This window comes from Mugil cephalus, chromosome 7 (genome assembly GCF_022458985.1).
Source record: "Mugil cephalus isolate CIBA_MC_2020 chromosome 7, CIBA_Mcephalus_1.1, whole genome shotgun sequence".
Lineage (NCBI taxonomy): Eukaryota > Metazoa > Chordata > Actinopteri > Mugiliformes > Mugilidae > Mugil > Mugil cephalus.
The window spans coordinates 18,394,450-18,420,932 of NC_061776.1; the positions used below are offsets into that span (position 1 = coordinate 18,394,450).

At 43.5% G+C, this 26,483-nt stretch overlaps 1 protein-coding gene across 1 annotated transcript in view; it reads left to right on the plus strand.

Annotated features, from left to right (window-relative positions):
• Positions 1 to 998: 998 nt before the first annotated feature.
• Positions 999 to 26,483, plus strand: part of LOC125010070 (leucine-rich repeat and immunoglobulin-like domain-containing nogo receptor-interacting protein 3) — a 36,277-nt gene continuing 10,792 nt past the window's right edge. Inside the window, exon 1 of the mRNA XM_047588405.1 lies at positions 999 to 1,496. The gene's annotated coding sequence lies outside the window, so the exon portion shown is untranslated. The remainder of the gene's footprint in view (positions 1,497 to 26,483) is intronic.

The window sequence follows — 26,483 nt, forward strand, 5'->3', positions numbered from 1 at the left end:
ACTTTCTCATTCCGATTAAAGGTTTCAGATCAACTGTTTACGTGAGGTGATCTATTCCGATCTTATGTTTACATGTGACACTATTAATTGGAACAGCCATTTTACAGACCTGAGACATGCACCAATTAGCAGTAGTTGCTATTGTTTTTACAGTTTTATTATTAAAGCAAGGGCTTGATTCGGAAAGTTGTGGGGTCACACCCACGTTTGCTACTGTGCTAGCCTTATAGTATCTGGCCTTCAAGGTTTTCCAGGGGTTCTGAATTTTTACCACTCTTCGGTCTGTCCCGGCTTCAGGTAATTTTTGATGGACCTTTTTAAACAGTTCAGTATTTTGTCGCGTGAGCGTGCGATAATGTCTAGTCCTTTCAGAGCTGTTATTATCTGCGGCACCACAGAGTCAAGACAGAGCATGCGCAGACAGAACGGAGCCTGACTTCATTCCAATTCACCGCTTACATGACTTCGGTTTGGGAAAAGGAATATTCTGTTTATTCTGATTGAGGAGTTTATATGGAGCATTTTCATTCAGTTTGGGCTTTTAAACCGAATGAAATCAGATTATATGACTTTAATAGTGGGATGTTTTTGGATATTAATTGCTTGCCTCCCTCCTTTTGTTGCAAACTGTATTTTATTTGATTGTATTGAATGATATTTTATTCCACTGTCATGTGCTTTTTTTGTATTGAGACGTGTATCACATTTCATTGGAAGTTTTCCAATTATTCCCATTTTTTTTGTTTTATTGTTAATATGTATATATGCCTCTCTTCTGTTTTCAGTTTTCAAATTCTTCCTCTCAGTTCTACGTTTTTCTTCCCGTCTGGTTGTTTAGAGAGACTCCCTCAGCCGCACGCTCAGCAGCACACTGAATTGTGAATCCAAACAGCCAGCAGATAGACAGTGACTGGGAAAAGGGAGGGAGGGGGTGGTGAGAGATAAAGAGTGAGGGAGCGGGGAGGGAGAGGGAGAGAGAGAGAGAGAGATGAAAAGCATGCTAAGCAAGCGAGAGGCGCTCACACTGAAGGAGACAGAGGCAACAGCTACAGCAACAGCACTCTCCTTCCCCATCCTCCCTCCCTTCTCTCACAATCCCACATCCGTGCCGGGGGAGATGGAGGGCAGCCTGACCCCCTGAGAGGCACTGACCGAAGAGGAGGAAACTCTCATGTGAGCCCCCTCAGTTGTGAAGGCCTCGATCATTTTTTTTATTTTTTATTTTTGGAACGATAACCAACAACGGGTGAAAGGAGGTGTGTGTACACGCGAGCCTGCCGGCGGGAGGGAGGGAGGCAGAGGGAGAGAGAAGTGGGGGACGAGGTTTGGTACAGCTGCTGATGCCAGGCGCTGAGACAGACTGAGACAGATCCGCTCGCACGTGTGGAGGTGGAGCAGTGTCGGCAACTTGTGGGCCGAGAGGAGAGGGAAACAGATTCACAGACGCACACAGCTGGACAGATGAGGAGGCATCAGGGACCCCGCTTCAGTCCTGGGTATGTTCATTTGTGACACACAATTCACACACACACGCACACACGCATGTAAAATTTAATCCTCAATGGATGGTTTGGTTTTACAAATGGAGCACAGACTCACTTGAAACGCGAGAGTGCGTGTTTGCTGATCTTCAGGGTTGACGACTACCTACCCTGACAAGTCTCCCTACTTGCCCTCAGATACTTGCAGGAAAGGAAAGCGGATGAGGAGGGGAGGTTATGCGTTTGTGTGTGTGTGTGTATACGACCATGTCTTCTCGCCATCTACATCTTGTTATTACGTTTTTTTGCGTGCCAGCAGAAGCATTTCGTAATGGGCTTGCAACCTGTCTGAGTGATGCGTGTAAATAAACCGCCCCTGGTGGAATGCTGTCATGTTTCAAGTCGCCCGACATGACACTTCTCTGGCTGCAGCTTTGCTCATTACAGCGTCTTTGTTCATGAGTTATGTGTTTTTGTGCACAGCGGTCACAAATTGTGCTCAATAATAAAAAAAAAAACCTGAAAGGATAACTTGTGCGGCTGCTGGGGGGAAAACAAACAAACAAAAAAAGCTGAAGGGACGACTTGTTGGTGCACTCCAGTCTGAGACATGCTTAGCTCTGATTACCCGTGCTGCACTGCAGGGTGCCATGTGTGGTAACATGACATGGGCGACCATGTGTCGTGTCACGTCGTGTCAGGGTGCATACAACCCGCAACAGCAAGTTTGCACGAGGTGTTTCTGCCAGCAGCCCCTCTTTCCCATTTATCCAACCCACTTATCTCTCCCTTATTCCACCGTCTGCCGTCTTTCTCCGTTTCCAATTACAGACTGTCACCTCTCTCCCTTTCCTCCTGATGCTATCTCCTGTTTCATTCTCTTGCCAAGCAATTACCTTTACCTGAGTCTGCCCCTCCGGACAGCAGGCCCGGCTGGTTCCCTGTCTGCCTTCTTGACAGTGAAGGTGAACGATCGGTGGCGGTTTCACGGCTGTGTTGCATGGTCACCTGCAAACCTGAGCAAGGACCAACATCGCAAGAGGTTGAATTCAACAGGCACTTTAAGCTATTTCTGCTAAGCTCCGCCACGTATATGTAAATCTGAAATACTTTTGGCCCCTTTTAGGTGTGCAGAACATTTGTTCCTCTAATCAGGCAATCGACTTGTTATTTCCTGCTCCTCATTAACTTGTTTGGGTTTCTAACTTTATCGCTGTTCACAGTCTCGTCTTCCTGAAAACAAAACAAAGCACTCACCCAGACGGTGCTGGCGGCCAGATTGCTTCCAGCATATGGGCAGACTTGCTGTTGGTGTCTGAAAGATTTGACAGAGAGCCGAAACCCCCTGGATCACAACGTCACGTCCTTACAGCTTTCTCTGTTTCTCTTTCCATAAGCCTCACTGGTAAAGATCCAACCTTCGAACCTCTTCCCCACAACAAGGGAGACATTTGTATTAAAACACGCACACACTCCCGCCTATTATAAACCTTTTAGCGCAGCAGTGTGACAGCCACGTAGTATGAAGTACGATATCGTCGTCCCTTCTGCTGCAAAGCCGATAAAACAGTGTGAAAAGATTAGAAATAAGACATTGTTGAATCGCTGAGGAGGAAGATAAGAGGAAGGGGGCGTAATGAACAGAAAGAGGAAGGCGGATATAGGGACATAAAATTAGATAAAAGAAGAGTGAGGGGGAAACAGTCTGACCTCTGACAGAGGCTGATCGCAGATGTCTTTTCTTTCCCATGAGCAGACACAGAAGCAAGAGTGATACTTTTCAGCCACCTGTGGGGGAAGGAGGTGAAGCCTATAAAAGAATAATGCAGGCGTATTACAAACTACAATTTATTTTCACCTTTTTGTCCTTTGTGCCATGTCGTAACGTTATGCTCAGTTGGGTTGAGCGGTCGGGCAAAACCCTTCAAGGTAAAAGGAGCAAGTGAGCATGTCCAAAGTGTTGTTATTAATTCCACACTGAACAAGAAAAGGAACAAGGTTCAATCAGGATCCTCCTCCCACACTATTTAAAAGCTAAAAGCTAAAATATCTTGGAAATGGGCGCTGCCATCTTGCAGGCCACTGCACAGTAGTGACTGGGGGTGTAGACGCCTTATCAAGGTCTTGCTTCATGTCTGACCCATGAAGACACACTACACTCAAAACTGGGCTGCCTTGGACTGTCATGGATGCTCGCTGTACAACTAATATTTTCTTAATAGAGACGATTGGAGCTAAAAACAACTTCATTCATTCTCTTAGTATTAAAGTCACTGTACAGTCTGGTTTTAAATGACCAGTACAAGATTTCAGCGCACATTTTTCTGATATTTTGGCCTCATTTCAGTGGAACAGTGATGTTGTCAGCCTTTATGGGATTCTCGCGTCAAGATTTCAACTTTTTTCTTAAGACAATATTTACTTTAGAAATAATAGGGGGTTTCTCTGCTCATGTGCTCAAATCAGAATAATCTTCTTCAGTCTCTGTATTGTTACAACTAACTGCTCTGACACATTGAGTCCCAGCAGCAGTCCTCTGTTTTCAATGAAAAGTTTTAAAAACCAACTAAACACAACCTGCTCAGCGCCACAGACAAACGTGGTTGTGAACACCTTAGTATTTCAGTTGGTAGAGACCAAAAATGGAGCTAAAACTAATTTGGGACTTAATTTGTGATGGTGCCAGAAGGATTTTTTTTTTTTTTTTTTTTTTTTTAACAGTTGTGCAGCATAACAACTTTTTAGTTTTGTTGTGTTAACAGCTGGCTGCGTTGCCCTCTAGCTTGCTTTTTCTAAGCAATGTTTTCACTTTCTTTTCTGTTAAATTAGTAAGCACTGTTGCTGTATGACCAACATGACTAATACACAAAAAAAGATACATGCAGTGTGAAATTTCACTGTGAGGCTTTAAACTCTCAGTGTTGAGAGGTGGTCAGGAAACATGCGAAACACAGAAGGTAAAAAGCTTCGGGGAGAAAAAATGTGAGCATGGTGCTGGAGGAGATGTGTGAAAAGAGAAAAGAATCTACCACTGGCTGCAGTACGCCGAGAAAGGATTTGATTGGGAAGGTGACCGGGGGTACGTGGGCGTGCTGAAGGAGCTTTAGATCTCAGCATGTGCATGTGTGAGGATGGTGGTCGACCTTGACATATACACAGAGGGTCTTAAGACCGTCCTGCGTGGAGGATTGCTTCTATTAGATTGCTGGGTCGTGATTGAGGTGATTGCACGGACAAGGGCAAGGGACTCACATCGACACCCACAGCTTACAGTCGAACACTCACCCTCCATCCTGATCCATGCGCACAATGAAGCACCAGTCCTTATTTAAGTGTGGAATTACAGTACAGTGCTTAGTGTTGCATCAGAGGTCACTGACAAAACTGAATTTCATGGTCTTGCTCCCAGTATCATTCAGTGTGGGTGAGTGTGTGCATGCATGTGTGTGTGTGTGTGCAAGAAAGAGGTTATTAGCTTTAACTTATAACGTGCTGGCAGGCTGGTGTTGTCGCACCAGCTTCGGTGTTGTTCGGTGTAAAATAAAGGGCACGATCCCAGTCAATAACGAACAAGCAAGCCTCTACCTCGGGCCAAATAAGCTGCGGGTGGGAACTACAACTCCTCTGCAGCCTCAGCCTCCTTCACCGCTCTACTGCGACCCCCTGACCTCCTCCAGCACCTCCGCTTCCTCTCGCTGTTTCGTTTCCTTTCACTTCCTCCTTCATGCCAAATTGTTTTCTCGCGCACTTTGCCTGTTTTCCTCGTGCTGCCCTTTCACTCTCCATTTTGCTTGTTTTAATTTACTTCCCCGGATGAATTTTTCTCAGACGTGACCCCGGGGCCGTCAGATCCAGTTGTTCATTCTTGCCGCTTGCCATTTCCGTCCGTCCGTCTCCTATACTTCCTCATCTATCTCTTTCTCCCTCAGCTGCTTGGGTCTGATAGGAAATTTTTAAGGTCACTTGCTATCTCTTGCCTAGACTATGCATTTGACTTCGCCTCGTTTTTTCAGTCCCTCGATGTCTGCAAAATAAAGCTCAAATTCTGTCTGTCCTTTCCTTCCTGAGAGAATTCCTTGAAGGTGAGTCCTAAAGTGATATTCAGTAAACACTAAGACTCTATTTTTTTTTCTGCATTTCAGCGGTTCTGCTAGTCTGATGCAAATATAAGAAACACCCTTACATATTTTATAGATGCACTGTTGCTTTGCCTCCTTCAGAGGAAACCCTTTTAGTTCCTTGACAACTCTCTCTGAGTCTTCCTAATAAGGTTTCTTGTTTAACAGGAGAAAGCTGAACAATAAACTCTGCAAGACAAACAGCCTTTTACCACAACATCACATAGCTGCAGTAAATGTAACTCTGGCCATTGTGATCAGAAATCTCTTACAAAATAGGGGGATAAAGAAAGAAACCCTGCTGGCTTAGTGCCCATGATGAAAAATACACAGTTTGCTCCTTACAATGGACACATCAACGCAGGGAGAACTATCGACCTTCGAGCTAAAGCCTTGAACAGGCAGTAGTATGTTGTTGCTGGCTGTGATTTTATTTCACTTCTTTTCAAGCACCCACTGCAGATGATGTAGTCTCCTCTATGTGTGAACTGTTAACATATAAAAATGTAAAGATGCTGTTTTTGAACACACTTATCTCATCAAAGTGATTCAATAGTTCATTGTGTTTGCATCCTTTACTGATTTTTGAATCATGAGTGAGTTTTGTGAATTCTCGCTGTGCATTGGCCAATGTTTTGTGCATGAGCACAGTATCTTCATATACCCGGCAAAATTAGAAGTATTTGTCAAAAACACAGTCGGTGAAATGGCAGCAAGTGCCGACGCTGAAGCTGAGCCCCGTTCACTTCACTCATAGAGTGATTTGGTGATTACCCATTGCTTTGTGGCTTGTTCCATCCTCTGGTTGCCTGGGTAACCCTCTAACCTATTTTCCACACCAAACGTTTCCGCCCATATTCTAGCTAAAATATCGCTAGAATATGAATGAAGCGAATCTCTTGACGGCACTTCATTTGGGTTCAGGTGACAGTCCAACCCCACTTTACAGCTGTATCGCTAGCTCCCATTGGCATCACCTCAAAGTCCAGGTTAGTTCAACTTGGTAAAAGTTTTTTTTTTCACCCATTGGATACAACAACTCAATAGAGCATTTAAATTCCATGAAGTCTTGTCACCAGTGTACTGCTAATCTCCTATGTCTCTAACTGTGTTTACAACTCACCATCATACAACTAGCATGTTTCAAAAAAAGCTCAGAAGCTGCCAATTTGTTGGGGCAAAATGAAGAATCAATAAATTGAGCAATTCACAGTTGAATGTGAATATGAGACTAATATAATTATTTCTGAGGCCATGTCATGATTTCTTTTTATGACATAAATTAAGGAACCTGATCCAGCCGAGAGCTCCGAAAACTAGTCAGTGGATATGTAAGTTTTGTGTCTCAGATCCTGTCACCTAAAAAAAGACTTAAGTTAGAAGTTTATTTGAGAATCAGAAAGAAATATTTGTTAACAGGCCGGCACAGAGGTGTGTTTAGCACTGATGCAAGAAGGTGTGTGTTTGAATCTGACTGGGGCCTTTCTGGGCAGAGTTTGCATGTTTTTCCTGTGTCTGCGTGACTTCCTCCCACCGTCCATACACATGCTCGTTAGGGTAATTGGTGACTCTGAATTGGCCGTATGTGTGAGTGTGAATTGTTGGTTGACTCTGTTTTAAACCCTGTGATGGACTGGTGACTTGTCAAAGTCGTACCCCACCCACCGGTGTGACGAGTTGTTTGTTTCCTCTCTGAATTAAGGACTCGCTTTTCTTCATTAAATTCTCCATTAAATGTTGATGTGGGTCGTGAAGTTTGTGGCTCTGCTCACCTGTGCTCCCCACCCACAGACGCTAATGCAGGTCAAGGAGATTATGTTTGCTGGTGTGTGTGTGTTAGTGAAAGTGCTCCCATAACTGCTATTGCTAACTGAATGTTAATGCGGGTTAAACAGTTTCCCCTTACCTTTTAATAATGCAACTCAATTAATGACCACACGCAGGATACAGGAGCTCCACTTTAGCTTCCCTCCTCCTCTCTTTTTCTCACTTTCTTTTTTTTCTGCACCTCATCTGCCGTGAGTTAGAGGCGAGCATAATGTGTCTGAGTTCATGTAATGTTGATTTGGTTTAAATCTATGTGATAAGCTTCTGTAATGCTGATTGAAATTAAAATGTACTACCAAAATTGCAGATTCGAGTGATTAGCCTTGAAAGCCTGTAGTGCATGTGTGTCTCTCCGTGTGTGTGTTTGTGCGCGTGTGTTATCTTCCAATGCCATCTGTAGAGCCGACCTTTGGGGCAGGAGGGACGTTATTCATTAACTCTAACAGCATGATTTCTAGGCATGAGCACTATGCATGTGTCTCACTTGTGCGCTTCACTTTTCTCTTCTCCGCTACGTTTTTTCTCTTTCTCTGTGTCGCTCTCTTTCATTCCTTCATCTGTCATTCTTGGTAGATGAACGACTTTGTGATCCATAAGGACTCTGTTAATGAATGCTGTATTGCTATTGATTCCTCCGCTGATCCCCGAGTTTGTCCACGCACAACACAAACTGAGCTTTCTTGCGATGACTCGTGGAGGGCTCAGCTGTGATGGAGTGTTGTGCCCTGGTCCGGGAAATTGGATTTTAATGATTCAAGCATCATTTCTTGAATACTGCTTGCTGCGTTTCACAGAAATGAGAAAGTGATGTCGTCTATGAAAGACTGAGAGATACAGCCAGGAAAGAAATGTTAAAGGGCCTTTTACAGCCCTTGTAGTCACTAACTTCTAACAGTTGTTAATGGAGGAAAGATCAATTTAGACAATTTAGACCAAAACGTGTGCGGGGTGCATTAAAGATAATTTCTATTAGCTATATCAGATCTTTAGGACACATTCCACTACTATTTATTGAAGATATTCAATCAGATTTTTATCTGCATGGGTTACTGTGTTATAACTACGTAGCTATGCCGGGGACGCGGCTTTAAATACACTTGTTCCGACAGATTCCTTCGAGCTTTATCTGCTTTGTCTTCCCCCAAAAGTGCCAAAGGACAATTTTCACAGACCATTGTTCTCAATATTGTCCTCTTCCGTCCGCTCGTAGCAGCATGGATTATGCTCAGCAGCACCTCGGTCTATCTTGATTTATAGTTGTCTTTGTATGTTACGGTTGGAAGTAATAAAAAGACACTTTCAGATCTGATTTAAGCGGTGATCTGAGCTGCATCACATACTGTATGTGGAAACACATCTGGGTAGTGTTTGCTATAAAGCCTGTTTGGGCTCACAGTGTGAACAAAGTCTCAGCTAGTTTTATGTTTTATGCATCAGATCGACATCACACAAAGACAGCTAATGTTACCTCTGGATTCATTTGTGTGTGCAGGAGCTTCACAACAACGATATTTAAATATTCCCTCCACTTACTGAGGTAATACTAGAGCGTAATGGGTCCTACAAATCTACAAATCACAATCCTACAGGTGTCTACTGACTGCCACACCTACATCACCTGTATCCAGTTCTTCATTCGGCAGCAGTAGGTTTCTCTGTCATTCCGCGTTTGATTTTGGTTAGATTGTCGGATATTTATTCCTTGTTTTTTGGCTCTTCATGTTGCTCTTAGCCTGGAAGTCAGCACGAAGGGCCACATTTTATATGATTATGCCTGAGCTAATCAAATCGTTTTGGCAGTCTTTATCCAGTGATGGACAAAAGAGTAACGTTTTGTGTAGATGTAGTCATACACAATGTTTGAATGATGGTTGGATGAACAAAAGGGCTCTGATGCATTGTAAGACTTTTTTTTCTGTTTTTGGTGCCACGTATTGCAATCCAGACTCATATTCTGATGACAATGCACTTGTGTCCTCCTTTTTGCTCTCATCATGCAAACTATGGACTTGAAAATGAGATAAATAACATCTCAAATCTCAAAAAATCTCAATCTGTAAGTTGTGCAGGGCTTATGGAAGCTGATTTAAGATGTACATGTTCTCCTGTACAGGGTTGTACAACAATCTGCTGTGAATCTTTGGCTCATGAATCTTATGTGGATCAATTGTCTGATGGTAAATTGGTAATTTATGATAAAAAGCTGTAAAAATAAAACAGGCTTAACTTTAATTGAACTGAATGTCTCGCAAATAGCTTCACGAATATCTAAAAAGAAATCATACTCCAGTTTCTTAGCGTTAGCGTAAATTTTTATTGTGATTTTCTTTTAAGCGTCCTCCATGGTGCCGTGGAAGTCATTTGTGTGGGTGAATGTAGATGGACCGATCTGCTGTACTGTCCTTCAGCGCTGACCCCCTATTCTGCACACACACACATACATACATTTCGCTCTGAGGGAGCACAGATTCAGACATTACTTCTGCCTCACTGCTACACAAACAGGCCTGGAGAAGCCCAAGGACTATTCACCATTGGTGCGCGTACACACATGTCTGTGCACACACACACACACACACACATTCATGCAGGCTCGTATGTGCATCACCCTCCCTGGACGACTGGAGGCATGTGGAAGTCACTTGGGGATGGCAGCACATATGTGTCGCTTTGTCCTTTTTATGTGTCACGTATAATGAAGGGGCCAGCAGTGGAGTCACTGTTTGAATGTATAAAGTATCTGTCTAGATAGAGTATAAAGTATCTGTCTCATAGAGCTAAAGGTTAGCTGCCTATTCAGAAAAAAAAAAAATCCATCTTTGCTTGGATTCTCCTCTCTTTTACACAACAAAACTACTTCAGATCATGCGCTCCACTGCGTGCTGAACTCTGTTTTTCACCAGCTTTAAATTGGTGTTTCTTCTTCAGAGAAGAGAGAACTTCCTGTTTCCCTCCGAAGCCAAACAAAGGGGCTACATTATTAATGCGCTCATTCCACTGATGCAAAGAGGGTAAATGACGGAAGTTCTCCCCCAGTGCGTGTTCCTGCGTGACCAGCAGTGCGGTGCATGTGTCCCCCGACTCCGTTTGCCTCATCGGCTCGCTGAAGTGATGAAAGTAGTTTGTAAAGGGGACACGAGCCTGTGGCGATGGCTTCTCTCTTCCTTGCATGTTTCTTCCACTTCTGAACATTATCTGGTGTATCTTGTTTTGTGAAAACCGCTTTATTGGCCCGATAGGCTGACAACCCCACTTCCACTAGCTGTTCTCAGAAAAAGACTTCCTTTTATGTGCCATGTACACAGTGAGGCTTTTGAAGTGCTTCATTTTCTCTGTTTTCCACACATTTTTGTTTTCTTTCTGAAGTCTTCACCGTGACGTGGTGTCTGTGATAGCGGTAATTGCATAATATTTGAGAGGTAACCGAGATTGGGTGAGTTTCTGCACTTTTTACAGATGCGTTTGACTTGTGTTCACCTGCAAGGAATTGATGGCATTAAAAACACTACAGTAACAAAACACCTCATAGTAGGTTAGCTTTAAAATACAGACTGTAAACTAAATTAGCAATGTGATGGCCACAAACAACCCACAATGCGATGCTCCATAAAGGAGTGAAAAACAATACCCATCCGGTCCATAAATATAACAATAACCCCACTTTTCTTTTGGTTTTCAGAAAAATAAATATTGTCATTCTTTCTTAAACTTCTTTCCTTCCTCAACTCCCACTTCTTTTTGTTCTTGTCATCGCACCATGTGGCCCTCGCAACCTGTCCCGAGCCCTCTCACTGATCTCCACGGCTCCTTCCACCCCCGCCTATTCCCTTTTTTCCTTTTAAACATCCAGTCATGAATTTATTATGCGAATCAAAATAGAGCAATGACTCTTTGTCCCCTTCGCTGCATGTCATTGGTCTGGAATGAATAATTCAGCCGCTGTGGTGGAAATTAGGATCAGGGAGAAAAGGGGAATTATTTTGAAGCGGCGCTGCTCGGGCTATTTTCGAACGGCGAGCTGTCAGCGCCTTTCCTGCAGCACTCACTCTTTCTTCTCCTTCTCTTCTCGCTCTCGCTCGTTCCTCCCACCAGCTCGATCGCTAACACATGAAGATGGAACAGATTCTTCTCTGTCTTCTCCGTCCTTGTGAAGGACTGCATACTAAGCAGACGGGCTGGGACTGGCGTTGGATGAAGTCGTCCTTTGAATGTGGCTGAGGCAGCGTGTGTTTACTGAATGAGCGCGCTGGGGGGGGTGGGTGTACATAGGTTGTGGCTATTTCGGGCTGTTTGATGATATGTTTATTGATAGGTGTGGGAGTTTTCCACTGAAGTATGTAAATGAGGATTATGAAGGCCTTTTTGCACGGTGAATGGCTTTGATGGCATAACCTGCAACAGACAGTCTGCTTCACCTGCTTCCTACCTCAGAGACAGCCATTGATCTCAGCAGTTGCCGCCTCACCGCCTGACACGCCTGCGATGTTTGCCGTTTAAGATGACAGTTGTTGAATGCACGGAAATGAGTCCCACAAGCTCCCAGTCTGACTGTTATACTTTATGAAGAGAAAATCGCGGGAGAGAGGCTGAAGTGCTCTTTGCCTCACGTCGGACGGCGTGTTTGCGTTGCCAAATGGTGCAGCAGCGGCGGGCGGGCGGGCGACCGGCGGGAGATCCGATAACCTCACTGAGGGTGTGACAGAGGCCGGCAAGCAGTCAGCCTCCTACACGTCCATTCATGATCCTCACATGGACAAAAACACAGACGTGCGGCTTTGTGCGCACATAAGGTCAATCACGCGCTCGGATACACACACACAGATGCAGATGCACACTTGGGTGAATATTCTCGTTCTCCTGGGGCATCATTGAGACTTTTCAGCCGTGACCTCGCTAAGAGGCAGGGAGGGAGCGAGATCAGCATTAGCGGGAGGGAAAAAAAAAAAAAAAAGAGCGATGGAGAGAGTCCTTGAATTTTAACTGGATGCTCCCCCGGGAGAACTCCAATCATCTCAGTGTGTCTTCAGTGCCAGAGTCCCACAGCTGTCTTTAGGAGCTCAAGGACCCTGACGGCTTCAGTATTCTCGCTGGGAAGTGGGTCTGTCATCATTCACTTCACAGCTGCTTTTTGAGAGAGAAATCATTCGATTAATCAGCAGTAAGGAGTTTCTCTCATCTGGTGTTTTGCTTTTTTAGTTTTTCGCACACTGACGTTGGTCCAGCAGTAGCTTCCAAAGCCGTGGATGTCCCAGAGAATAAATGTCACAATCAGTTAGATAGATAGATAGATAGATAGATAGATAGATAGATAGATAGATAGATAGATAGATAGATAGATAGATAGATAGATAGATAGATAGATAGATAGATAGATAGATAGAGCTCCTTTAATCTCTTCCTCTATTTTCCTGTCCTGTTTTTTCATTATTTTACCTCCTCTCAGTCCCCCAGCATCCGATATTTGCTCAGCCGCTTTCATGACCTTTCCACAAACTTCCTCCCTTGTGACCTCTCTCCTCCTCCTCTTCCTCCTCCTCCTCCTCCTCCTCCTCTCCGCCATGATCCGCTTCTTATCAGGTCTGCGTTCTGCAGTGTTGACAAAAGCCTTCACATACAGCATGTACACAGGCGTGTGTGTATGTGTTGTTGGGAGGTCTGTATTCCCTCCTGTGGGATCTCTGGTGAGATGAAGAACCAGGAAGTGTTAGGATCAACTGATGTTCCTTAAGTTCCATCTCTTTACACACACACACACATATACACAACGGTTGTAGAAACACACGCATGCACGCATATGCTCTGTTAGCGTTACACAACCACGAGCAGAATGGCTTTATCAGCGATCGGGGATTGTCGCCTTTGTTTCCCCAGTACAGAGGATTCAGCTCTCTCACCCACATCCTCTGCTTCCTTTTATCCCACATCTTCATCCTTGTCATTCTCCAACCCCCTCCTCCTTCATCATCTGTTCCTGTTCTCGTTATGTTTTTTTTTTTCAACCTTCACCTCCATTTCACCGTTTTCCCCCTACCCCCTTCTTTTACACCCCTTCATCCCCGCGTCTGAAGCGGTGGTGACAGCTCCCATTGGTTCGCCGGCGGAATCAGAGAAACGGGAGGCCAATAAGCGTTCAGGCTAACAGGGTCACTATTATCCATGAAGCAGTGCAATTACTGCGCTGTCTACTTCCCTGCCATGTTTGCATACGCAATGCGTTCCACGTCCTTGTACCTTCACCGCACATTTCCACTGTACATGAACATCCTTCTTGGGCGTATGGTTTATTTACTACTCCTTGACTGAGACGGGGAAGGTCATTTTCATATGATGGGTGCTCATCTGGTGTCGTCTCCTCTCTTTTGCGGCGCTTTTATTTTTTTTCGCAGGATGCACTTAAAATATGGAATGAGAAATTTATAGTGTCTGACTTTAAAATGCGTTTGAGATCAGTTTATGCATTCGGGTCAAAGCCGCGTACATATTCATTGCAAATTCTCCCCATGTGAATCCAGCGTCTTGCCGCTCTTCAAAAGGCTGCAGAAGGAAAGCTGTCACACACTCCTCCCCTCCCCTCCCCCTCCTCCCTTTCTGCTTCCAACTTGTTCCTTTTCTGGCTGTTTACTTGCCACACAGACAGTTATATATTTATGCCACGTACCAGGCAGTCACTCAGGCTCTGTTCGGCTCTGCAAATTACACCAGCTTCCTTCACGTCTCGTGTGAGGAGAAGTGGCCTTTTCACTTGCAACAGACGCCTTAAAATGAGGATGTCTAAAGCACAAATTTTCAGGCTGGAGACAGTCTCGCCGCGCGTGCTATCGAGCAACTTCATGATTTCTGGGCCTCTCTTGTGGCATTTGAGTGAGCGTCAGTCCTAATTTGCATCATTAGATTCTCTCAACTGTGGAATGGCTTTGACCTTCCTCCATCATTGGTGACAGAGAGAGACAGAGTGTCCCTCTTACCTCCCTCCTACCTCCTGCTCTTGTCCTCCCTTTTCATCCATCACACTCGCTCCTTTCCTATCCTCCCTGTCCATCTTCTGTTCCCCCAACACCATGATCTATCCACTGTTCACACTGTGATCATGTTAAGCGACACCTATCTATTTCAGTCTTACCCCTTCAGTATGTTTTCGTCAAATGCATCATCTCATTTGTGATGGAATATCAAGGAGGCGTTGGAGATCCCAGTTTGAAATAGTCCCCATCTGGCTTTCACCTATATATAACCAGCTGAAGAATTGGATTCTTTTTTTTTTTTTCCTAATACCAAAGGGATGTAAAAATACACTCCCACACCGCATACGCACTCAAAACATGCACACACTACTGTTGAAGGTGAAAAAAAAGGAGCTGTTGCCTTTCAGGTGAGATGTCTCCAGGGAAATGTTTTCCTTCACAGGACTCGACCGGCTATCGTCGCAATCTGCGGCTGCTCTGTTGAGGAGAAAACGTGATTTCACTTCCCAATGACCGGCCGCTGGGAGGGCCCCACCATTTTGCTATCTGGAAACTCATTAGCCTTTAGAAAGGAAACGACACCAGAAATGAACAACCTTCCACATCCCATCCAGATCCCACTAATCAGAACCGCAATGACGGCGTCTCCAGATTTTTTTTTTGCAAGAATACGTGTATGTTATCAGCATGACCTACCTGTGATTAAATTCTGTGTGTATTTTTAACAATACAATGAAATACTGTCCTTTGGCAGTGGCCAAGCCTTTTGGACACATGTGTGAGATAATTAATGAGTCATCATAATCCACACCAGTAATAAGGCCACAGATCCCCAGAGGGCAAAACTAATTCAAGGCTGTTCCATCACTTGTCATAGTCTGTGTCGCTCAAAATGATTGGTGTCTGCATGTGCGAATTTCTTTCCTCTGAGACAGGTCAAGTTTGATTAAATGATTTTATCTCACCGCCATTTTTAAGCCCTTCTTTAAAAACTTGCATTTTGTCTTATATTTTAATAACCGCTGCACTTGCAGGCCGATTACACCTCAGGCTAAATAGCTGTCGCGCTTAACGCTTTTTCTCAATGTACATGTAAAAAAGCCACGTAAGCATAGGCTTTATAAAAGCTCCGTGTAGCTTCAGCAGTGCACGTACCAGACTTAATGACTTGTGCTGTAGCTCTTCTATTTGCCGACCAGCTGGCGTGCGCCCAAACCTCTGATCTGCAGAGCGAGCTCTTCATCGTTCCTAAAAAAAAACAAAAAAAACATTAAGGCTCACGTACGGCGGCATATCGCACGGACCGGCGCATCTTTTCAATGCATCACAGAAAACATGCGCACATCTGACCAGAGACTGAAAAGTGCTTTTGTACGTCTTTTAACATTAAGAGAACAGGACAACACATGACGTCTACGCAGCTGCTGAATTCAACTGCCAGAGTAGGGAAGGGAAATCTCACAGCAAGCAAAATATTCTCGTACATCAAATTTACATTGATTCACATCGATGCCTGTGTGTATTCTGAGTGGCTATGTGAGTTAGCTGCCTGTGACATAAGAGAATATGTGTTTGGAGTTTGAGGAGACGTCTGTTTAGTGATAATATGTGGGTGGCTTTTGTTGGGATGTAAACCAATCTGCTCCCCATTTAGCCCTGGCATCCTACTAATGTCTGCCGGCTAAGCCGGTGTGACCACTGCTCCCCAGATTTATGAAAACACCGTGACCTCTGAACCTCCACATCACATGACTTCATTAGCAGCTGGAGGGGAAAGTATGAAGTCACATGGTAGAAATAGTATGTATGCTTACCATGACTGAAACTGAGAACTGATTGAAAACCTAATGACAAAACACCTGAGCAGAGACCATATGGTTACAAGTCACCAATCTAATAAGACAGACTTCTGCCCTGTGTTGTTTGTTTGCTACGCTGTACTATATCTATCTGGCTCCGTGTGTGTGAACCTGTTGTGCATGTTTTTTTTTCATATGTCTGCGCTCTCAGTGTGTGTATCCATGTGCTCAGGTTTGAGCCAGAGAAAACCAGGTCAAAACACCGCAGGGTGTGAGAACCATCAGAATAGCTCCAGCTAATTAAAAGTGACATCCCTTTGAGTCAAACAAGGAGATTCGTGTTTGCCAAAAGTGAGGACTAACTGAAATGCACTTTGTTTTCCAAATGTTACATTTCTGATTAGATTGGATTCACAATTAACACCTCCTCTGTCCAGACATCAATTGGAACTTCTTCTTCTTCTTTTTTTTTTTTATTTCCAGTTTTTTGGTTCCTATGAAGAAATCTTAGGGGAAAAACCCAGCAAAGTTCAGTGTTCTACTAGGAAAGTTTGGGATTTTACATTCATGACCAGAGCAGGCACCCCCACCCCACAGCAATGACACTCCTTGATAGAAGCAGCAGCCATCCACAGCAGGATGCAGCCTGACACAGACACACACACAAAAACGATTTAGAAAAGATCCCAAACTGATCAAATATCTATGGGATGCGCTGGAACAAGCCTGATCAGCAGAGGCCCCTCCCCTCAACCCAAAGCCCCCCACTAACAACATTCTGTTACCAGACACCACAGGACACTCAGTAGGTCCATGTCCATTCTCCGATGAGTCTCAGTCTCATCAGAAAGAGTGAGAAATACAGTGTGGTGCTTTGTCTACAGCTACAGACAATATGTGTTATTAGTATTAATTCCTTGTTTGATTTAATCTTTTCGTTGAATTTGTTGACAATTTTTAATCACATGTTCTGTTCAACTAATTATCTGAATAAAAATTCCTCATGTGACCATCTGAGGTAGAACGGATGTTCTGGATCTTTGCTCATCCATTCAAGAGGAAGATATTAGCGTGTAATAACTAGGCAAAACCTTGACTCGATCGTTTCTCTGGAGTGTAAAGAACATGTTCTTTCTCCTTCTGCTTGCCCCACGTGGGGTACACATCAGGTGATGAACAAAATCAGAATGAGCATGGGCAGCCCTGTTGAAAACGTGAGCTGCTCTCAGCTTGTCTTTGTCTTCTCCTGCTGAATGAATTCAGTGTGGTCAGAATTTTTGGCAACAAGCAGAATCACTTTGTGCATGTCAATAAAATCGAATCGAATCGATGTTTTGAGACATGTAAACCCGACCAGATCACATAATTCAGTGTAAACTCCAATCACAATAATATCAGTCAGGTTAAAGAAATATTGTCCATGTAAACACAACCAATCAGATCATATACAATACAAACAGGTTCTTATTAATTTCATTAACACCTGTGATTATTTTAATTATCTTTGATGTCCAGAGGACATGTCTTGTGAATTAATGTTAGTCTTTGTTAGTTTTTAGCCATGTTTTTTTTTTTTTGTTATTCTGTCATGTTTTAAAAATAGACATTTAAATCAAACTGAGTTAATATTATCTGCAGCAAAGCTTGAATTTTATCAAAAGCACTTGCAAAAATGGAGTACGTTTTGGGGAAAGAGGCAGTCTTTAGGTGTTAAACTAAAGATTAGCATCCCTCCTTTTATTACACACGCGAGTGCACATATGTATGTTTGTGTCTCTTTATTCTTCTATGTAAGGGAGGAAAATGACAATATATCGTATTTTATACAACCTCTTTGTAAATCCGTGTCTTTATTCCTCTATTCCATGAGGGTCAGACCTGAAAAATTGTCACAGGAAGGCAACAGATGGGACACAACAGGTTTAGAGATGAATTCATAGACGTGCGCTCTACTTTTGACGAGAACAAACAGCATTTGAAGTGATTCACTGGATGCCTCGGCGTTCTGTTTTGGTTTTTGTTTTTCCCTTTAATCCTGCCATCCCTCTGTGTATATTTATCACAACTGTCAAACAGGACCGTCTTCAGCTGTCAGATTACAGCCGGAGAGAGGAGGCTAAAGACAAAAGACAGAGGGAGAAATGAGTTGGAAGGAGAGACTGTGTATAGGTTTACATGCAGGCTTCCAGTTTAATCTATTTTGAGCGCACGGGGGGGGATTTCGCATAAAGGCCGCTGCGAAAGCCGAGACACTGACAACTATTTAGCGCTTAGTTCTGCAGCTAGGGACACTTTCAACCAATTTTCATTTTTAACAATTGCCAGTTATTACTGTAATCCAGCCAACTAGACAGGATCAGATGCAGCAATGCGGACAGCCGCTTGGTTCGACAGGTGGATGATTTAGAGAATCATCTACAGGGTTTGTCTTCCAGGGCTCGTTTGCAGAAAGAGCAGCGTAAATAATTATGGCAGAAATAAATTAATGCAAAGATACAATCACTTCAGAGAGTTGAAGCATGTCCCCACTCCCCCCCTCTCTCTCTCGCACACACATACACACTTTATTGATGTTTTGTCATGGATTTTTATGATGTGGACTGCGCTGCACAGTTGCTCATTATAACAAAAGCTGGTATTGAGTGGGAGCAAAATCACGCGGGGAACAAAGTAACATAAGACATCAAAGAAGTGGAGCAGAAATATTGAATCTTTCGCCATATGCATGTTCTCAGTGGCACATTTGATTTCAAGTACAACAGGAACTTTCAAGATCACGAGGGAACAAGTGAGAGCTGCAGAGACATTTGACACCAAAGGATGAAATGTACTCCTGCTCCTGTGTCTGATTCAGTATGAGAAACTTGTTCCTCCTCAGGTGTATCCACTTTACCGCTGTGGATTTCATGATGTGTTATTGTCATTTGGTAAGGACAAAACAATTCTGCAGATTCACTAACTGAACAGGGAAGTCTTCCTGAAAACTAAAAACCTTTAATGGACTTTTCTTCTGTGAATATTCACACCACCAGTAGGGGCGGCGAAGTGCCCCAGAGGTGGCCATTGTTAAAATGTGTAATAACATACAGGAGTCATTGTCAGTCCATTTCTCTGTGCTGCCTTCATGTGACTCATCAGAGAATTGACATGGGTCTTCTGAGGGTGTCCTGGGGTCTCGCAACATAATGTTGTTACTGGGGGTCTTTGGGTCAAATGGGTTGAGGGGAGGGGCCTCTGTGGATCATCCCACAGATACTTGATCAGTTTGGGATCTAGTAAATTTGGAGGCCAGGTCAACACCTTGTGTTGTTTTTCATGTTTTTTGAGTTGCTCCTAAAGTGTTTGTGTGTGTGTCTGTGTCAGACTGCAGCATCATTCCTATGGGTTGGGGGTGTCTGGCCTGGTATAGGTGGGTGGTGAATGCCAGGTCCAGAAGTTTCCCAGCATAACATCGAATTGTCACAAGATGGACTTGTCAGTGGTTTTCATTTTGTGGCTGATTGGTGTATATCCAGAGCCAGCGACTCTATACTTCCATCACTAAAGATTCCTCTTGTGCTGTGAAAGAACCTTCCCTGAGTTAGGAGCTAAAAGAATTGCGACCAGAGTATACTTTTTCAAACTGTTACAGGAGCTATAAAAAAAATCCTTCTGTCCAAATGCACCTACATACAGTATTTCACATTTCTTAGCACCTACGTGAGGTGTTATTTGCTTGAGACCAAAACCATAGACCTTAATATCACGTAATATGTGTGCAGAATAAGTAGCTGCACAAAATAAAAGTGATTAGTATGATGTTTTTAGATCAAATGCTCTCAGTCCTGAATTTGTGGTCGGTCCAGGAACTTAAAAAGTTAATGCAGTGAATTAATTATTTTACGGGTGTTTCTTTCTTAATTTTTGAGCATACGGAGAAAGTTCACCTTGTGGAATCATTTCAATAAGTTGTAGTTTGCGTGCAGTCCTTTCATGAGTGCTGTTACTAGTCCAGGTTTGACAACGCGGATCAGTGCAGTACTACCTGACACACTACAAGGCCAAAGACTTCTTATACTGTGTTAATGTTTGGTTTGAAGCCGTGTTCATTCATGATTTTTGTGCACGTTTTCACCCCACATATAATAAACTGGACTTTTTAAAAAAAAAAAATGAAATTCACATTACAAGTTCTATTTTCTTATTAATATATGATGTTTATGATATGATGCCAAGCATAGTGTGAAAAAGTGAAATGAAAAAAAAGCTGAAGTTTTGGATAGACGAAATAGCCAAGACCATCAAATCTGTGCGGAGTGAAGCAGAGACAGTTATGTTCCACAAATCAATACATGGTGTGCGTGAACATAAATGCCATATTTCTATCATTTGCTCTCCTTTGTTTCTTTCCTCTTATTCTGCTGTGATTTAATGACTCCTGTCACTGACTGCTTGAGTCATTAAGTTGTTGATGGAAAAACTGATACATTTACTTTCTTTGTTGTTTTATAGTCATTTAGTTGCAATTGTCATGTGTATTTAAACATGGCTACTGTCCCTGTCTTATAAAGAGTAACAGTAAGACACATAGACTAACATCATTCCAGCCTTCAGATCAGATCAATGCGAGAGGCAAACAAACCTCTTTTAACTGTCAGTTATTCGTGCATGGGGCAGTAGAGGTTTTACCAAATGCAGCCATGTGGCCATCTATTGATTAAAAGTGTCAACCAGTATATTTTATGGATTAGCTGGATTTGATTAATCACTCTGAGTACTTTCTGCTGCACTGAGTGAAACTGATACAGACTGAAGGTATCAGTGTCATGGGATTTGCCAGTCCGAACCCCTGCTGTGCCCCGGCGCCGTCACTGAGGTCTCAATGTTGGTGAAGTTCAAAGTGAGAATGGGACACACACACACACACACACACACACACACACAGATGAAACGACCTTTTGGGCTCATCTCCTTTCTAATCCACTTAGTGTCTTTTACCTTCTGCCCACTTACCAACCCAGACAGCCCAGACATTTATAGTGTGTGTGTGTGTGTGTGTGTGTGTGTGTGTGTTTTTGAGGGTTAAAACCTCATTAGACTTTACAGTTAGGGGGCCAGGGGGGCAGGGAATGCATCATGCCAACGGTTGATCCTCACAAAGATGATTAGGGTTGCTTGTGTGCGTGTGAATTATTTTGCATGATGAAAGTAAATAGTTTTTATGGGTGGGATGTTTGTTGAACTGGAAGATTTTCTCTCCTAGATAAATAAGCCACACATATATATTTATATTTGTATTTATTTGTTTGTCTTGTGTGGTTTTATCTCAGCATGAATTAGCTTTGATTGCCGTGTTGTTGCTCTGTGGCTGTCAGGCATTGTTGCAGCGCTTCCTCCGCTGACGTTCACTTTCAGTATGATGTTGGGTGACTTTGATGCAGTTGAACAAGCTGAGGCCAGAGTTTGACTTCCTTAGTTAGAGTCACCTTTTGCTAACCAACTCTTGCACTTGTGCTGTCTCGCTTTTCTGCACTTCTCAGGAGAGACGCAGACATACGTCACCAAAGGTAAATCACAGGGATCTGTGAAGTATTTTGGGAATCACCCGGTAGGAGGGTGAACAGTACAGTAGGACGCCGTGTGAGTCAGACCACATATTTCATTTCATGAAGCGTCGTCTCCCGTACCAGGAAACAGTCATCAGCAGACGTGTGATGCTTCCCCAAAGGACGATGAGTGTATATTCGGGAGTGTCAGTGCATGTGTGTTGTGTGCCTCTCACTTAACTGCAGATTCGCGTCATGAACACATGAGAAGATTGAGGCTGACAGTGTAGACATGTTACTTTGCATCCTCAGCTCATCAGCCCATCCTGTCAGTGAACATGTGAGAGTGCCAACGTGTGTGTGTCAGTTCCATTTAACAGTGCTTTAAATGTAAATTTGGTAGCACAAAACGTTCATTTTAAAAGTGCGCGGTTACAGATCGACTTAACCGGACTCAGAGCAAAAGAGTTCAAGCCTAACACCGGGCCTCAGGCTACTGTCACTGGGTCCTACATCACTGTAGCTGAACTGAAGCTGACAAAACAAAACCTTCAGGGGTGTTAAGTTGGTCTTAGTGTGCATTAATTCCTCTTTCAGTAATTTAACAGTCTACGATCAACCGACTTAAGAAAAGTATTTCTTGATTAAAGTCACAGAAAATTTGTTTAATAGACATAGACACGGATCTTCACACTGGGAAAACAAGAACTTAACAACAGCAGTTCCCCAATATAGACTATGTTTTGACAGTGGCCTTACTTTTGCATCTTTCAAAATGAAGGAAATCATCATCATTTGTATTGTATTTTCATTTGTGTACTGTAAGTGCAATGAAAGCCAGCCTCATAGACAAAGTAGTGTGTTATTTAAGAGTTGCAAATTTAAGTTTACTTCCCAAAAGAGGAGGCAAGGTCAAAGTTAGGATGACCTGTTGAGCCACAACAGCCACATTTATGGAAATACGGTCAGCTGAAACAAACCACAACATCTCTTTAATAGCAGAGAATTTGCTTTTTACCCTGGTGTGTTTTTGGTTTACGACCGCAATGTCCAAGTATCACACATAAATGCAAATGGCTGAGTCCTGTTACATCCTCCGTAAGACTGATGAAGACGCTGCCACCGAAATCCCAACTGTTCCAAAAATAGTTGAAGTGTGTGAGGTACTGAGGCAGGCAGGTGACATCTAGGCAGACAGGAGTTTAAGAATTATAACCCAGTTATAATACAAATGGCTGTGACTGGGAACATTAGCTGTAGACGCCAAAAATCGTTTGTACCGGGTTGTGAAAAGGTTTATTTCTGCCGTGAAGACATGTTGACATGTAGGTCTATTGGGATTAGATCAAGATCTCTGTGGCGGTCTGTGTATCCCTGAATGAGTGAAGTGCTGACTGAAAGATGACATCTTCTCCCTCCATTTATCCATTTACTTAAACTTGTTGGATTAATGTTAAGGGGGGTCTGCCTCTGCAGACCCCCTAGGGATCACGGACCCCCTGTTGAAGACCTATGTCCTAGGAGGTTGCTGCTTGAATGTAATAAATAGATGTAATAATAGATGACGGAGTGATCACAGTTACATGGTCATGTATTTAACAATATAATCTTGCCTCATTCAATAGTACATAGCAGTAAATTTTTAGAATAAATTAACTATTAACTTTGCAATTAATAATAATGTACTTTACTCAAGATTATTTATCACTGCATGTTCTACATTTAGAAGACTCCTAACAGTGATTAAGTGACATCCCAAAGTCAGAGTTTCAGCTGATATATTTACTATATTTAACAACAGGCTGTCCAGTGAAACATTACTGCAGCTGTCAAGTCAAAGGATTGTGTTTTTGGCTCTAATCAGATGAAGGTCAAAGCAGGCAGCATGTCAGTCTCAATCAGTCCACACTCGCTGCCTCCATGACTCAGAGTTCTTCGAGGAGGAAGGGGTTGCGGCTACAGTAGGATTTCATGGCACCATCGCGAGCATCATGTCTTTTTGCAACCTCAAACAACTGCAGTGTCCTTCAAACTGCGCGCTGCAGCCCACCGAACAGATGTCAGCTTGAAAAATGCTCCACTTTCCTACCGAGCGTCGGGAGCTGTGGTTTATTGTTGTCGCCTGTCATCGCGTGTCGCTTAATCGGTGGCCATAATTTAAACTAATGGCCAAAACCCAGAGGATAATGAGCGAGTGTTTGTAGTTTGTTTGGTGTTCCTTTCGTCTTTCTGCATTTTTTATTTGTGTTTCATCTGTGGGTTCCCACTGCAAGAGTCGTCACTGTGGCATCCTGCTCTGTGAGCCTTTTCCTGGGGCGTCTTTCATTTCTTACCCTTCTAATTATATTGTGATGGAAGTTTTCTTTCTTATCCCAGAGGGTTTTAGTTTGGGTATTTTGTTTATTTCTCTTTTTCTTTTCCTAATTTCTTTTTTTTTCCATTTATAAATCTCTTTATCTCTTTCATGAAATGTGATAATCAGATAAAGTGTAATCTCTCCTCCATTCAAAAATCTGTGATTAATACAAGTTTAGCATCATCGTCGTCGTCTCCGGGCGACCTCATGTTCCTTTCTTCTCCCCCATTCCGTTCTGCTTTGGAGCTCAGTTAATCTGTATCCCACACTTGACTTGTGCTTAAAATGGAGTGACTAAGCACAGACTTAGTATTACAGCTACTTAGCGAAGGAAAGTACAAACCGTCAGCCTTCCTCTGAAATTTAAAATCTTGTCAAGTTGGCATCTCAGTTTGTTTGCGGCAATAAAATTTAAGAGCTTTCCCCAATAACCTGCTGACTGCTCGACAGCTCCTACATCACAGACGCTAAACTGTCGTTTTTGAGCATATGTGTGTCTGCGTGTGTCCACGTGAGACACTGAGAGAGGGAAAGCTCAGGGAGAAGGGACGCTAAAGAAGATTTATCGGACTGAGGAGATCCACGCTCTGCTGCCCAAATATAAAGGCTCACAAAGACTACCAGTCAACATGCATGACCCATTTACGGTCAGGCATGCTACCACAGTGCCACACAAATACACACCAGACAATAGCTACTGCATCTTCTCCCTTTAGCTGTTTGGGCTGCATATTTTCTTGAAGATGCCGCGCTTCAAGTCACACTAAACTGAGTGTAGCAGGTGAAACAAACAGTGTCTGGAACACCTGGCTGTGGTTATCAGCGTTGCACCTGAGCAGGCTGTTGATGTATTAGAGCAAGGATGCTGCTCCACAACATCTGTTCATTAGGTCAGCTATATAAAAAAACCTGGTTATTTTTAGCTTTTGGATGATGCTCCTTCCTTTCTTCTTTCCGCTTCTCCCTGAATATTTGGCCCGAGGCAGACACACCGCCTTCCTCGCTGTCTGGATAGTCGTGGGATATGACCCTACTGTTGCCTTAACAACAGGCAGAAGGCAATTTGCAGTTTGTAGTGGGGGATTTCTAGTAGCTCTGTGTTTGTCCAATGACCAGGTCCAGGAAACAATATATAAGACTTACCCTGTGCTTTTTTTCATTTTGAAGAAGATCCACAGATCCGCGCAAGCTGCTAATAAAGCAACCTGCCGCAACAATGCTAGAACAAGCCCTCCACGGTATTTGGCCAGGGAGGGAGAGAGTAAAGGTGTGTACTTATCCGCCTGCTCACTGGCGCTCACGATGCGCAAACTCCTGGAGGTCCATGTGTTTGATGAAGTGTTTTCGTGAGTGTGTGAGTTTTCTAAGGATCCCTCCCTGTCCTGGAGTCAAGCACCGCCTCAACAATGTCAACTCGCTGATTCATGCTGTGGCTCCGCCGCTGACCCGTAGGATGACTCTCAGGGGGGGTGTGGAGACAGGTTGCATCCATCACGCGGCCTAAGATCTGGGTGATGTGCACTAACGCCGAGACAGAGAGACCGAGAGAGAGACTGTAGACACTTGGTATATACCAAAACTGACTGAACAGTCATGCTATAGATTTTGTGTTAATTTTAATTTTAAGTTAATGTTAGTGTCAGCGTGCAGGCAAAAATGATTTGAATCTTTGTATGGTATTGAAACTGAATGTGGTACCTTAAGTTGTTGCCATCATTTTCTGGTTCTTCCTGCATAAACCAAAAATGTGCCAAGCCTGTGAGCAGGTGATGCCAAAACAGACAGCCAACAATGACAGCACTGACCTGGACTCAAGGAACTGCAGTACTTGACAATTAGATGTTTCAGTCCTGGAGGTTTCTGTTTGTACCAACTTGTCAATGTTCAATCCTATCCAGCTTATATGTTGTTGAGCTTTCTCCGTCTGAATCAAAGTTAGAAACAAGTTAAAGGACAGTGTAGGCAAAATCACAATTTTAAATGGTTTACTATATTATCGTGTCGCTCCCATAACAGTTCTCCAGAAGATGCGGGGACCCAGATGCAAAAGTTGTTTGCTCCGGTCTTATAAATAGCTCATTATTTCAGAACATCTGTATACTCGTGTTGGTTTTTCTGATCTCTCTGTTCTCCTCTTGGGCCCTACTCCACCGAGACACCGAGGTTTGCCGCTCCGTTGTTGTGGTCATGGTGAGTTGCTGCCGGTCGACAGTGCGAGGCTGAGTTGCTGCAGAGAAGTGGGTCAGTTTGTGCGGCAGTCTGCGCAGCAGCTTCTCTGTGCCTGAGTTTTGTCTCCCAGCGAACCGCAAGATCGTGGCAGATTTCAACCAGATCCTTCAGATATGGGATCTGTAAACAGAGTGTGTTTTTTTTTTTCCGGGGCTGTCAAAAATTGAGGGACTCAGCCACCCGGAG